Raw genomic sequence first — 12,824 nt, forward strand, 5'->3', positions numbered from 1 at the left:
GATGCCTTGCCGATAATAATTCAATACTCGTAAATTATTTGCTTATGTATGCTACGAGTGTAGCATAATTTGCTGTACCTATGTACCGTCGATATCAGAGATATTTTTACGTTATTGCACATTATTCCATTACATTACGCCGAAACATATTTGCAGATATATAATTTGCGTCTACCATACCGTAATGAAAACATAATCGATTTAATGAGCAGAATAAAAAATATACCCATATAGCTTTAACCTTATTTACCTGTGGCTTTTTGGCATCCGAACAGCACTCAGTTTAAAAAATATACCTAGAATCAGAATCATTTATTCGTTTAACAGGTACATAATATTGGTCTCAAAAAATAAAGCATGTTGCGATCACTATGTTTTGCCGGTAGGCGTACGATTTTTTTCATATAAATTACTTAATTACACATGCAAATAATTAAAAATCAATAAATATTAAATGATGTCAACAACGTAAATTTTAAAGAGGGCATAATACAATTAAATAATGTCAATATTAAAATACGCTATAAATCATTATTCACTATTTTGGAGAGCTTGAATAGAGCAAACGCTGACTTACTTAATTTCTTACATACGTCATTTATGTGATATTTCCAGGTAAATTGGCTATCAATGAGCAATACTAGAAATTTAGTCACTTCTACAGTCTGTATAATATTTTCATTATAATTAATATTCATATCCATTGGTTCAATTCGTTGATAAAAATGCATTACATTCGTGTTGGTCAAATTAATTACTAGATTATTATTACTAAGCCACAATATTATGTCAGTTATTACATTATTTATATCATTTTCATAATTAGTCGGGTTACTGCATTGAATAATAGAGGTGCTATCGTCAGCAAACAAGATTATAGGGTGGGAAATGGCTTTGGGCAGATCATTTATATATATTTAAAAAAAGCAAGGGTTCAAGTACACTTCCCTGCGGCACACCATGTTTTATACTTCCTGCATCCGATATGTACACTATGTCTTTTTTTCTTTTAGCACATCTTCTAGTAATTTCAGTATATTGCAGTCTTTTGGTGAGGTATGATTGAATGAGTTCTAATACATTCCCTCTAACACCATATCTGTTAAGTTTACTTAGTAGTACTAGTAGTACTAGTTATTTATAAGAACCGGTTAATCGTTTCAAAATATGGTGTTTCAAATACATGATTACCTCCGGCAAGCTCGGTTCTCGGTTTGTATGGAGAACCGAGCTTGCCGGGGACTTTTAACTTGTGTAGTAGGTAACTATGCGATCTCGCGACCGTCTTATAGGGAATATTACGCGAAACTCTGCGTAGGGGGTGCCACTACCACAATCTGAGGGTCTATCGCGAAACAAGAAAATCGAGATTTCGTTATCTGACATCTCTCTCAGTCTTGCATATTCGAGCGTTAAAGAGGCAGATAGCGAAATTTCGGATTCGCGTTTCCCGGTATAGTCATACTTGTTATGGCCATTTTTTGCCCGGATGCTGCACTTCATGATAAAAGCAAGCCGCTTTGCACAGTGCTAGTAGGGACCAAACTGAGTGATTTGACCCGCAGCAGCGCAAGTTTCACCCCTTAGGAACAGAGATGGCGCCACTTCTTTAAAAAATATTTCAAAAAATTGTACAAGCTAAACCAATGAACCGATTTAAATGTTTAATATCTTAAATGAAAGCTCATTATATACATTACTTTTAAAAAAATACTCAAAAAATATATACTGATTACTTTCGACAAAAAACGGCATCTTAAGTTTTTTTTTTTACTCGATTGATAGTTTTTACTTGGTTTCTCAAAAAAAATGTATGAAACATGAATAGCTTAATGCACGTATATATTACTAAATCAATAACAAGTATTATAAAAAAAACCCGACACCGATAACTCTCATACTTCACGAAATATAAAAGTTTGAATGCGAGTGTAAATTTCTTCAAAATATATTTCAAAAAATTCTACAAGCTTAACTATTTGACCGATTTCAATGTTTAATATCTCAAATAAAAGCTCATTATATACATTACTTATAAAAAAATACTCATAAAACATATACTGAACCCTTTTGGCAAAAAACGGCATCTTAAGTTTTTTTTCTTACTCGATTGATAGTTTATACTTGATTTCTTAAAAAAAAATATGGAACATGAACAGTTTAATAAATATATATATAGTACTGAGTATATAAAAGTATTACAAAAAAACCCGACACCGATACCTTTCATTCTTCACGAAATATTTAAGTTCAATTATGCACGTTCTTACAAATAAATCCTTTAAAAAAAATCTTCAACCGCAGTAAGTGCACTGATTTTAATATGAAATGTGTCATATGAAAAGAAATCACCCAATTTATTTTAATAAATAAAAAAAATATAAATAAAAACTGAATAAAGTTTTTTCCTGGTGGTAAATTACAAAAAAAAATATAACAAATCTAAAATTAGGAATTATTTTTATTTAAAGTGACTACATTTGTAAACAAAAAACTTAAATGTCCTCTTCGGGTTCATATTTCATATTTATTTATTGCAACCATGGTTTTATAGGTATTACAAATTCTTGGCAGTTCCACATGGACCCCGTGGGGGCATACCAATATTACATGCATACTTAGGATCTAATCTTAAATCTATGTGTATAATATAAAAGTAGGTCAATCTAGTAGTTTTTATACATATAAGCCGAATTGAATCAGATAATTTTCAGATAATTGTCAGTGTATTAAATACAAAAATAAACGGGCAACTAATTATTATTAGGTGATGTCAAATTATATGGTTCACCGGTAGATGTAAAACTGAAAAAGAATAGTCGTTTTGAAGTACTCGTACCATTCCAATACTACAAAATCACTGATCATACATGAACTGGTTGCTGTAGATTACTGTTGAATTATTTTTGTGCCTAGTTGATAACCATTAAACCTATAATTTTGTGCCAGACCTATAATTCGTGGTCAGCATGCAAAATAACCCTGGATTGAAAATTACATTAACTTACTTTTGATTTGTACAGCCACATTTGCATGAATTACACTGGGCTGTGCATGGCCAGCTGACGCGACGACACCCACAATGTATAGTTTCGCAGCCAGATTTGCAGCCACAATGGTCCAAGAGGCTTAATTGAGACCAAATCGCTGTAACTGCCGACCATTCCGGAGTCCAACTCTCTTTTTCCTCAGTCCATCCCCGAAAAGATGTACATGGTATGGAAACTTCTGGTTTCAGAGCGTTTCCCCATATATGGCCCTCTTGATAAGCTGCTCGAAGTGCATGTTTATAGAGAGCAGCTGATGTAGGTGGCAGGGTTGGCAGGTTCTAATTTCTCGGCTAAATCAGATTTGTTCCCTGAACGACGCCCTCCATTGACTGACAACGAAGGTGGACAAATTTGGTTTTCGTACTGGAAGAATTCGTTCAGATCAAGCTGCCTTTCTCTGGCCACTATAAAAAGACGGGAAAATAGGAGTATGTCAACTTTTAAGTTTTTGATTTTGTCAGTTGTCAGGTGTGTAACTACATATTTTAATTTTAGTATAAAGTTACCCTAGATTTGTGTTATTGTTTGGCCAAACGGAACACATAAACGTAAATGAAGTTCACAAATATTTGTTTGCTTCAAAAAACAAGCTTGTGACAAGCCTGCCACCTACAGCATCCAGAGTTATGCCAGTGTCGCGTCTAGGATTGTTCTGACCTACTAATTGTCCCGATAGGAATGGGAAATTTGAAATGAGTAGGCAGAAGAACGTTCAATAAAAATATTTATTACCACAACTAGCTCAGATGGTCAAAAGCGGGTAAAATGTCGTGGTTCGCGCTAATACTTGTCGAGATCGGATTCCGCTAGTCGTTTGCGGCCAAAGTACTCCCCTGACGGTGCCGAGGTGGTAGGCGCAGGTCTTTCGGGTCGGCGCTGAGTTCAGCGCAGCTCGTAACTGTGTGGCGCTGAGTCGGGGAAAGGGCCAGAAGCAGAACGGCAAGCGGGCGGCAAGCAGGCAGCCAATAAAAGTCACTCTAGACTTTGGACCCCAATTCGGGGTACACTTTAAAACATAATTAAACACCACAGTGATTTTATAATCGTTGAGGGACGCGTAGGGACGAAGTCAAAATTCGATAACGGATTCGTTATTTCGAACCGTAGCAGAGATCGATAATGAGCGACGTGCGTTCCACTCAACTTCAATGATAGAATGCCCGAGCGAGCGGGTGCGCGCGATGACATGACACAGCGCACCGATAAGTGCATTCATTCAAGCACTCGCGAATGTGAACACTATTGTGAATGAATGTTATAACTATGGCGCGACATATTTGAAATAATCAGCGTGATGATGATTTTATATTCCTGAATACACAGTTTTAAGACAGTATTGTTGTATAATTTAGTGTGTAATATAGTTAACAATTGTAAATATATTTTTAATTAGGTAAGTAGTAGTTCTTAAGGTATATTTTTATGAAACATGTAACGTATTACGTTACATATACCAGTACCTGTATACCTGCTCTCTATAAACATGCACTTCGAGCGGCTTACCAAGCGGGCCATATATGGGGAAACGCTATGAAACCAGAAGTTTCCATACCATGTCCATCTTCTTGGGGATGGACTGAGGAAAAAGAGAGTTGGACTCCGGAATGGTCGGCAGTTACAGCGATTTGGTCGCAATTAAGCCTCTTGGACCATTGTGGCTGCAAATCTGGCTGCGAAACTATGCGTTGTGAGTGTCGTCGCGTCAGCTTACCATGCACAGCCCAGTGTAAATCATGCAAAGGTGGCTGTACAAATCAAAAGTAAGTTAATGTAATTTTCAATCCAGAGTTATTTTGCATGCTGACCACTGATTATAGGTCTGGCACAAAATTATAGGTTTAATGGTAATCAACTAGGCACAAAAATAATTCAACAGTAAATCTACAGGCACAAAAATTATCCAACAGTAATCTACAGCAACCTTTTCATGTATGATCGGTGATTTTGTAGTATTGAAATGGTACGAGTACTTCTCAAAACGACTTTTTTTTTCATCTACATCTACCGGTGAACCCGAAGAGGACATTTAAGTTTTTTGTTTACAAATGTAGTCACTTTAAATAAAAATAATTCCTAATTTTAGATTTGTTATATTTTTTTGTAATTCAGCACCAGGAAAAAACTTTATTCAGTTTTTATTTATTAATTTTTTTATTTATTAAAATAAATTGGGTGATTTCTTTTCATATGACACATTTCATATTAAAATCAGTGCACTTAATGCGGTTGAAGATTTTTTTTAAAGGATTTATTTGTAAGAACGTGCATAATTGAACTTAAATATTTCGTGAAGAATGAAAGGTCGGGTGTCGGGTTTTTTGTAATACTTTTATATACTCAGTACTATATATATATTTATTAAACTATTCATGTTCCATAATATTTTTTTTAAGAAATCAAGTAAAAACTATCAATCGAGTAAGAAAAAAAACTTAAGATGCCGTTTTTTGCCAAAAGGGTTCAGTATATGTTTTATGAGTATTTTTTTATAAGTAATGTATATAATGAGCTTTTATTTGAGATATTAAACATTGAAATCGGTCAAATAGTTAAGCTTGTAGATTTTTTTGAAATATATTTTGAAGAAATTTACACTCACATTCAAACTTTTATATTTCGTGAAGTATGAGAGGTACCGGTGTCGAGTTTTTTTATAATACTTGTTATTGATTCAGTAATATATACATGCATTAAGCTATTCATGTTTCATAAATTTTTTTTGAGAAACCAAGTAAAAACTATCAATCGAGTAAAAAAAAAACTTAAGATGCCGTTTTTTGTCGAAAGTAATCAGTATATATTTTTTGAGTATTTTTTTAAAAGTAATGTATATAATGAGCTTTCATTTGAGATATTAAACATTTAAATCGGTTCATTGGTTTAGCTTGTAGAATTTTTTGAAATATTTTTTAAAGAAGTGGCGCCATCTCTGTTCCTAAGGGGTGAAACTTGCGCTGCTGCGGGTCAAATCACTCAGTTTGGTCCCTACTAGCACTGTGCAAAGCGGCTTGCTTTTATCATGAAGTGCAGCATTTTGTTCATAACAAGTATGACTAGTAGGTCCTCTGTAAACAAACCGCCTTGATGCATCAATGTCACCTTTTATTATCTCTGAAAACTTGTCAAAAACCTGTTAAAGGTACATTATGTATTATTTACTCTATGGTTTACTAAAAAGGCTAGTGCTGCACTCTGGTGGCTGAACATTGCAGTAATATCCCCTATTGTAAATTGCTAAATTATTGTGCTTTAACTTTGAACTGCTTAATCGAGCTAGTCCGGTTAATGTATCGAACTGATAACCAATCAATTTTTTATATTGGGATACCCTCCTGCAATTGAGGGGGGATTGTAAATCTTCTCGAGGCAGAGGTATAGTGTTAGAGCCGGTGTAGTTTTATTTGACGTCATAAGCGCATTGTAATATGCCTACTTGAACAATAAACTATATTTATCTCTTTATCTGTCTCTGTCTCTGTATCTTTATCTTCTCATAATAAAAAATACATATGTTTCTGATTTCTGCAAAAGAATTTTGATTTTGCTTCGTCGTTCCTAGTAATAAATATACCTAATACGTTATATATCTAACACGTGATTTTTATGGTTCCGTATTCCTACTAAGTACCCTGGACCAGGGTAATGAACAACTCTGGCAGTAGGGTACTTCACGATTTTTTAAGAGACGAAGAAGCTAAGATTTCTTTATTTAACCTACAAACATTATTGTATTACAGCAATTAACAATTAGGACCAAACCTATTAACTAGATTGTTTACCAAATAACTCTTTAATACATTACTCTTTAATCGATTATAAATAGTAGTTGTTTAGGACCTTTTTCACAAAACTAAGGTAGGCAATTTTTTTTTGTCTAAACCTAAACCTAGAATCTGTTTTTGCCGTCACATTATTAAGCCCTTGGAATTTCTCCCTCATTCATTTTACTATATTTGTATTGCGTACTACTGGTGTTTCAATTAGTGACCTACTGATTTATTTTTGATTGAAATGTACAGATAAACGTGGAATTCCTATTTATCCAAGATTAATATCAAGAGAATGTCCCCTGGAAAAGTATAAGCACTCAATCTAGATTCAGCAAGTATTTTGTACAAGAAGATTAATTTTTTCCGCAAAGGTATAGGTAGGTATAGGTATAGGTAAGGTAGGTAGGGCTTTTATGTGTAGAATTTAATAAGCTTTAATGTTGCCTTACATATCATATTATTTTCTTAGAATACGTATATTCAGAGTAAAATGCGAATTTCTCCAGGAAGGAACACATTTTCCAAGATGTATGTGGTTCCTCGAGGTCCCCAAATATGTCAAATGGTGTGGACATGAAAAAGGGACCTTTAATTAACATATATACCAAATTTCATGACTGTCCAAGAGATTTCGAGGTTCGTTCAATTCCGATTGTGCTAATTGTTGTTTGTTACACAAAAAAGCTAGTAGTTAACATTTAATGTATTGCGCGCATTTTCTTTAAGAAATAAGAAAGGCTAACAAAATATTTTAAAAATCACATGTTGGCACAGATACGGTCATCAAAATGTATAGAAATTTGGACCTTGTTTCAACGATATAAGGTGGAAAGTAAATCCATATTCGCTAACGTGACTACTTGATTTCATAAGCGCAACGCGCGCGGTAGCTACGAAAGCCTCCTCTCTTATGTTCCATGTTATTATAATAGTTTCCACCTACTTGGTAGGTAACGCGGATGCTTACATGTTGTTGCGTTACCAATACTACTTGGCAACTGCCTCGGCCGAACAACGGCGCCGGCGCTCAATACATAATTTATGTTCAAAAGTATAATACAACAAAAACTTGTACTTAACTTTTCTCTATTACTTGAATGTTAGTTGGTATAATTTACGTGATGCGCCTTGCTTATGCGAACTGCCATAGTGAAATAAACGTCAAGTTTCTGAAGAAACAAACTCGCATTTCTTAACTATACATATTGGTTCCATTGGTAATGGAGACAGTGCATTTTAAGCATCTTTGACATTAACTGCCATACGATTATTGAGTTTAGTTGTAAAAGTAATAGTGGGGAAAGTAAAAGTGGGTGGGGAAGTAATATATATATATAAGTTGCTAAATAATCGCTTAATACATCATTCAATGCCCACTTTTCGTTGTTGTGTGTCACCTGTCTTCCGTCATCGAAATGTGTATTTTACGAGGAAAGTCTTATTTTTTTAAATCACCAATATCAAAATAATGCAGGTGTAGCGACAGTGTAGAGGTTTAAATAGATCACGCCATTTTTTGTTACATTTAGCTTTTGTTGTCCTATTTGAAACTCGTTTTTCTTAAAAAATATATCATGACGTTTGTTAAAATAAATAAGAGTATAAGCAGGAGAATATCAATAGAACTCTATTGATATTCTCCTGCTGCATACAGTGAATTTAATTTATAAAAACACGTCCACAATCGTCGGCTATGTAATTCCCTAACCAATTTCATTTTTCAACCCTTTAAGCTACTCTGCATGATGCAACTAGTACGCATATGTATATCCATCCTTATACAATCTCAAGCAATGTATTGCAACGGCTAGAAAGCCACTTATATACTTGAGCTGAGAAAAATAAAAACCACAAAACAAAGAGCTCCATAGAACTACATACTCATTCCTCACATTTCATTTCATATCAATCACGGCTTACAAAGTCTCGGGCGCATTCGGGAACGTTCGGCGAAGTTCGGTACATTATCATCTCGCAGCGGCTGTACTCCAGTCTGTCTATGCCGCTACGAGGGCCGCACGTCTACGGCGTAGCGACTGCGGGATACGAGCTCCAGCTACGCTACGTAGTCACAGGACGGATGAAGATAAATATCTTTTTACGTTCATACCCGTGCTAGTGTATACGTGATATGACAGTGTTGTAAACAGCTTTAAGGATTATACAAGTGCTTTTTGAGATTTTTACCAGAATTTTATGGTGAGTAATATATATGTTTAATTATTTTTATAATTATTTACGACGGACCGGTTTTTCTTGTGCTAGTATACATACAGTTTCTGTTATCTCGCAAACAATGTAATAAATTTTATTATTGTTTGAACACCGTACAAAATATAAAAAAATGAAGATACATAATTAACAATACTATTAAGAAACTAACCGATTACGGCTTTGTTTTTGTAGAAAAAATTCCTCTTCTTTCAAAGTTGATTAAAATAGCAACCTATGTTAGCCGTGTTATAAAGAAATATTTTGTCACCTCATTCACTTCAATCGAGTTTTGAAACTACTGCGGAACAATCGCCACAAATAATACCTACATATAGTATATTTATAGATACATATAGTTACATGGTAAAATCATGACCCTTTCCGTAGTTGGGTAAAAATGAGCAACTTATACATTTCTATTCTTAACAAACGTATAAAACACATAAGTTTTAAGTAAATATTGTTGTATCTCAGTCAAGTGATCCAGGCTGACGTAGGTAGGTATTAAGTGTAGCTCTTACCTACCTCTGTGTAGCGGTTGACACATGACAATCCTCGTAGTTTTCTCGCTCCTTTGTATTAGTACGCGGCTTCCTTGACACTGACAGACGAATACAAGCTTTATTAGATAACAGAGCTCGTACCTCAAGTCATGAATATTGGCAGGGATATCTCCCGTTTTCCGTTGCTGCAACTGCAGTCTCAATCCGAATGTGACCTTTATAATGTATAATTAATAAGTAGTTATATTTTATTCCATCTGTATTATCCAGCATTGTATAGAAAGCCTAAAAAGTCAAGACAAAGTATGAAATATATTCTACTTTGACTACGCATTTTATAAAGTGCGTAATGATTTAATGAACACTCAACATTGTAAACAACGCCTAGGTATTCTATAGAAGCTAACACAAAGTTCTATAGAGAATATCTAGGAGAATATCTAAGACTAAGAGGCCAATTAAAACCTAAATTTTGTCAACAAAATGATATCTAAATGATGTTATTTTGTTCTCATTCGCCCGTGCGTCTCGCTTGCGCCAATACATTTATGAACAAGTATATAACTAGTGAAATGTATTCGCGAATGATGACTGAATGACATCATTTAGATATCATTTTGATGTTAAAGTGTACGTTTGAATTGGCCGCTAGGTAACTAGTTAAGGCGGAGTTTCTATATCCGCCCTAATGGACAAAAGGTAGCTAACGGACCTACCCAGGTAAAAAAGACCTGCCGTGCTAGCACATGATTGGCGCGAGAGTATCTCGCCCCGACATAGACTACCCGTCCCCCTTTAATTCATACAGTTAGGAAAAGACGGGTAGTCTATCTCGTGGCGAGATACTGTCGCGTCAATCATGTGCTCGGCCTACTGGGGTCGATATTTGAATTTCGACCGCTCGATTTCGGGTATTTTGTTCAATAATATCTCCACTACTAGGCATTTTTAATTTTACTAATAGAATTGAAAACGAGTAGTCAATACCACTAGATTTTCGAGTGACGAAATCGAGCGATCGAAATTCAAAAATCGCCCTACTGGTCGTATAGGTGCCAGGGTGAGGTACTTTACCTGAGTTCCTCTAGGCATTTTAGACTATTACATACTAGGTATTCCACATATTGCCTAGTCTATGGCAATGGCGGCGCGGTAAAAAAACTGGACTAGTGCGAGTCGCACTCGCCCACCGCGGGTTCCGTTATTTTTAGTATTTAAAAAAAAAAAAATTATACCACGTCGGTGGCAATCAAGCATACGGCCCGCCTGATGGTAAGCAGTTACCGTAGCCTATGGACGCCTGCAACACCGGAGATATTACACGCGCGTTGCCGACCCTTTAAAAACCTGTACACTCCTTTTTTGAAGAACCCCATACTGTAGCCCCTCGGGAAAACCTCGGCAGGGAGCTCATTCCACAGCCGAAGCGTACGCGGGAGGAAATTCCTCTTAAACCGCACAGTACGCGACCATTTAGGTGCTAGGGTGTGAGGATGAACACCCTGCCGATGACGAGCGGTGCGGTGATAGAAAGCGGCCGTTGGCATCATGTCAAACAGTTCTTCAGAGCACAGCCCATTGTACAAGCGGTAGAACACGCATAAGGAGGCGAAGTCTCTCCTTAGACTTAAAGGTTCAATACCGCTTGTGAGTTTAAGATCGTCGACGATTCGTAAAGCAATGATTTCAATGACGTATGGCAATGGCGGAATAAGTATATGCATAGTCCATATGCCAGTACCATTCGTACTCGTATGTGTTGTTGTAGCGGCAACAGAAATACATCAACTGTGAAAATTTTAATCTATCACGGTGACAGACAGGCAGACAGACAGACAGACGGACAGATAGATAGACGGATAGTGGTCTTAGTAATAGGGTCCCGTTTTTACCCTTTGGGTACGGAACCCTAATAAACTGCACCAATACATAGGTATACTCGTACTATTATTATTGACCTATGAGACAAGCTGTCACTAGCTGAGTGAGTACTAACAACGTTGAAACATTTTATATTTAATAACAGGACGGTAATTGTAATTTAAAATGAAATAAGTTTTAATTAGGTACAATTTGGTTGTACTTTCTCTTTTTGCTCCAATTTGGGCATTTGCCTAGTTTTATCTAGTAATGAAAGGATGTCGATCGTAATTTGTAATTGTAGCCCGTTTTAAGAAATGGTATGGAGGAAAAAGTATTGATATTATGTAGTATGTGATTCACGAATAATCCACCACCAAATTGCTATGATCATAAAGTGCCAGCTCCGGGGTAATTAGGGTAAGCTGGTCTAGGTTACGCACTTAGAGTTCTAAAATAATAATAATGATAAGTAAGTAATAAAATTTGCCATTTGCCAAATATGAAATACTTTCAATTTCAATATATATTACATTCTAACATTTTAATGTATGACATAAAAGAGGTATGCATCGAGGCAATTTAAATGCAACTAGCATGTAAACATGAATTTAATAACTCAAAGCAAACTGTAAACTGAAATAGATGTCATATATTAAAGAAAAAGTGACGAAGCCCTCCAGTGGTGGTGGTGGTATCCGGCCTTCACCACTGGAGGGCTTCGTCACTTTTTCTTTAATATATGATATCTATTTCAGTTTATAATTGATATATGTGGTATTTTCTATAAAAAGGGACATTATTGTCGATGGCGCTTACGCCATTATAAACGATGTTCCGATATAAATACGATGCCGCGCGACGCTGTGCGGCGTAAGCGCCATCGACAATAAGGTCCCTTTTCATAGAAAATGCCCCATATAGTAAGTAGACTACTTAAAACACAAATCAAAAAATATTTAATGAAATAATTTGGTTTGCTCCCAAAGTTGTCAAAGGAAACTGATCAATGATCAATAATGCTAATGTAATAGCTACTTGAACACAAGCTCATTAGTCAATACTATTGACTCAATAGTCAAGTCCATTAGTAACAGTTTAGGTTTCGCTCCACATATGCACACTCATTTTATAATTAATGCATAGTATGCATTTGTAGGGCCATCAGAATTTACTCTATACAAAACATAGGTGATACAATCAAATTAAATTTTATCTGCTGTTTTCCCCGTATTTCATGTATAGTAAAATACTACTTCTTGTACTAAAATAGTTTATGTAATTCCATAGTTGACCACTTATTCTGTATTCACTAAGTTCAGTCATTTCTTGAACTACCTACTTAATGTGTTCGGCTATAATATTCTTACTATTTTTTGTGTTGTATTTAAAAATACCTATGCAAAAGTTGTAAGTAATACGTTTTT

General features: G+C 35.3%; 1 protein-coding gene across 1 annotated transcript in view; it reads left to right on the forward strand.

Annotated features, from left to right (window-relative positions):
- The first annotated feature begins 8,756 nt into the window (after window positions 1-8,756).
- Window positions 8,757-12,824, forward strand: part of LOC134744239 (voltage-dependent calcium channel gamma-3 subunit) — a 77,255-nt gene continuing 73,187 nt past the window's right edge. The window contains exon 1 of the mRNA XM_063677983.1: window positions 8,757-9,019. The gene's annotated coding sequence lies outside the window, so the exon portion shown is untranslated. The remainder of the gene's footprint in view (window positions 9,020-12,824) is intronic.

The sequence above is a fragment of the Cydia strobilella genome, chromosome 9 (genome assembly GCF_947568885.1).
Source record: "Cydia strobilella chromosome 9, ilCydStro3.1, whole genome shotgun sequence".
NCBI classification, from domain to species: domain Eukaryota; kingdom Metazoa; phylum Arthropoda; class Insecta; order Lepidoptera; family Tortricidae; genus Cydia; species Cydia strobilella.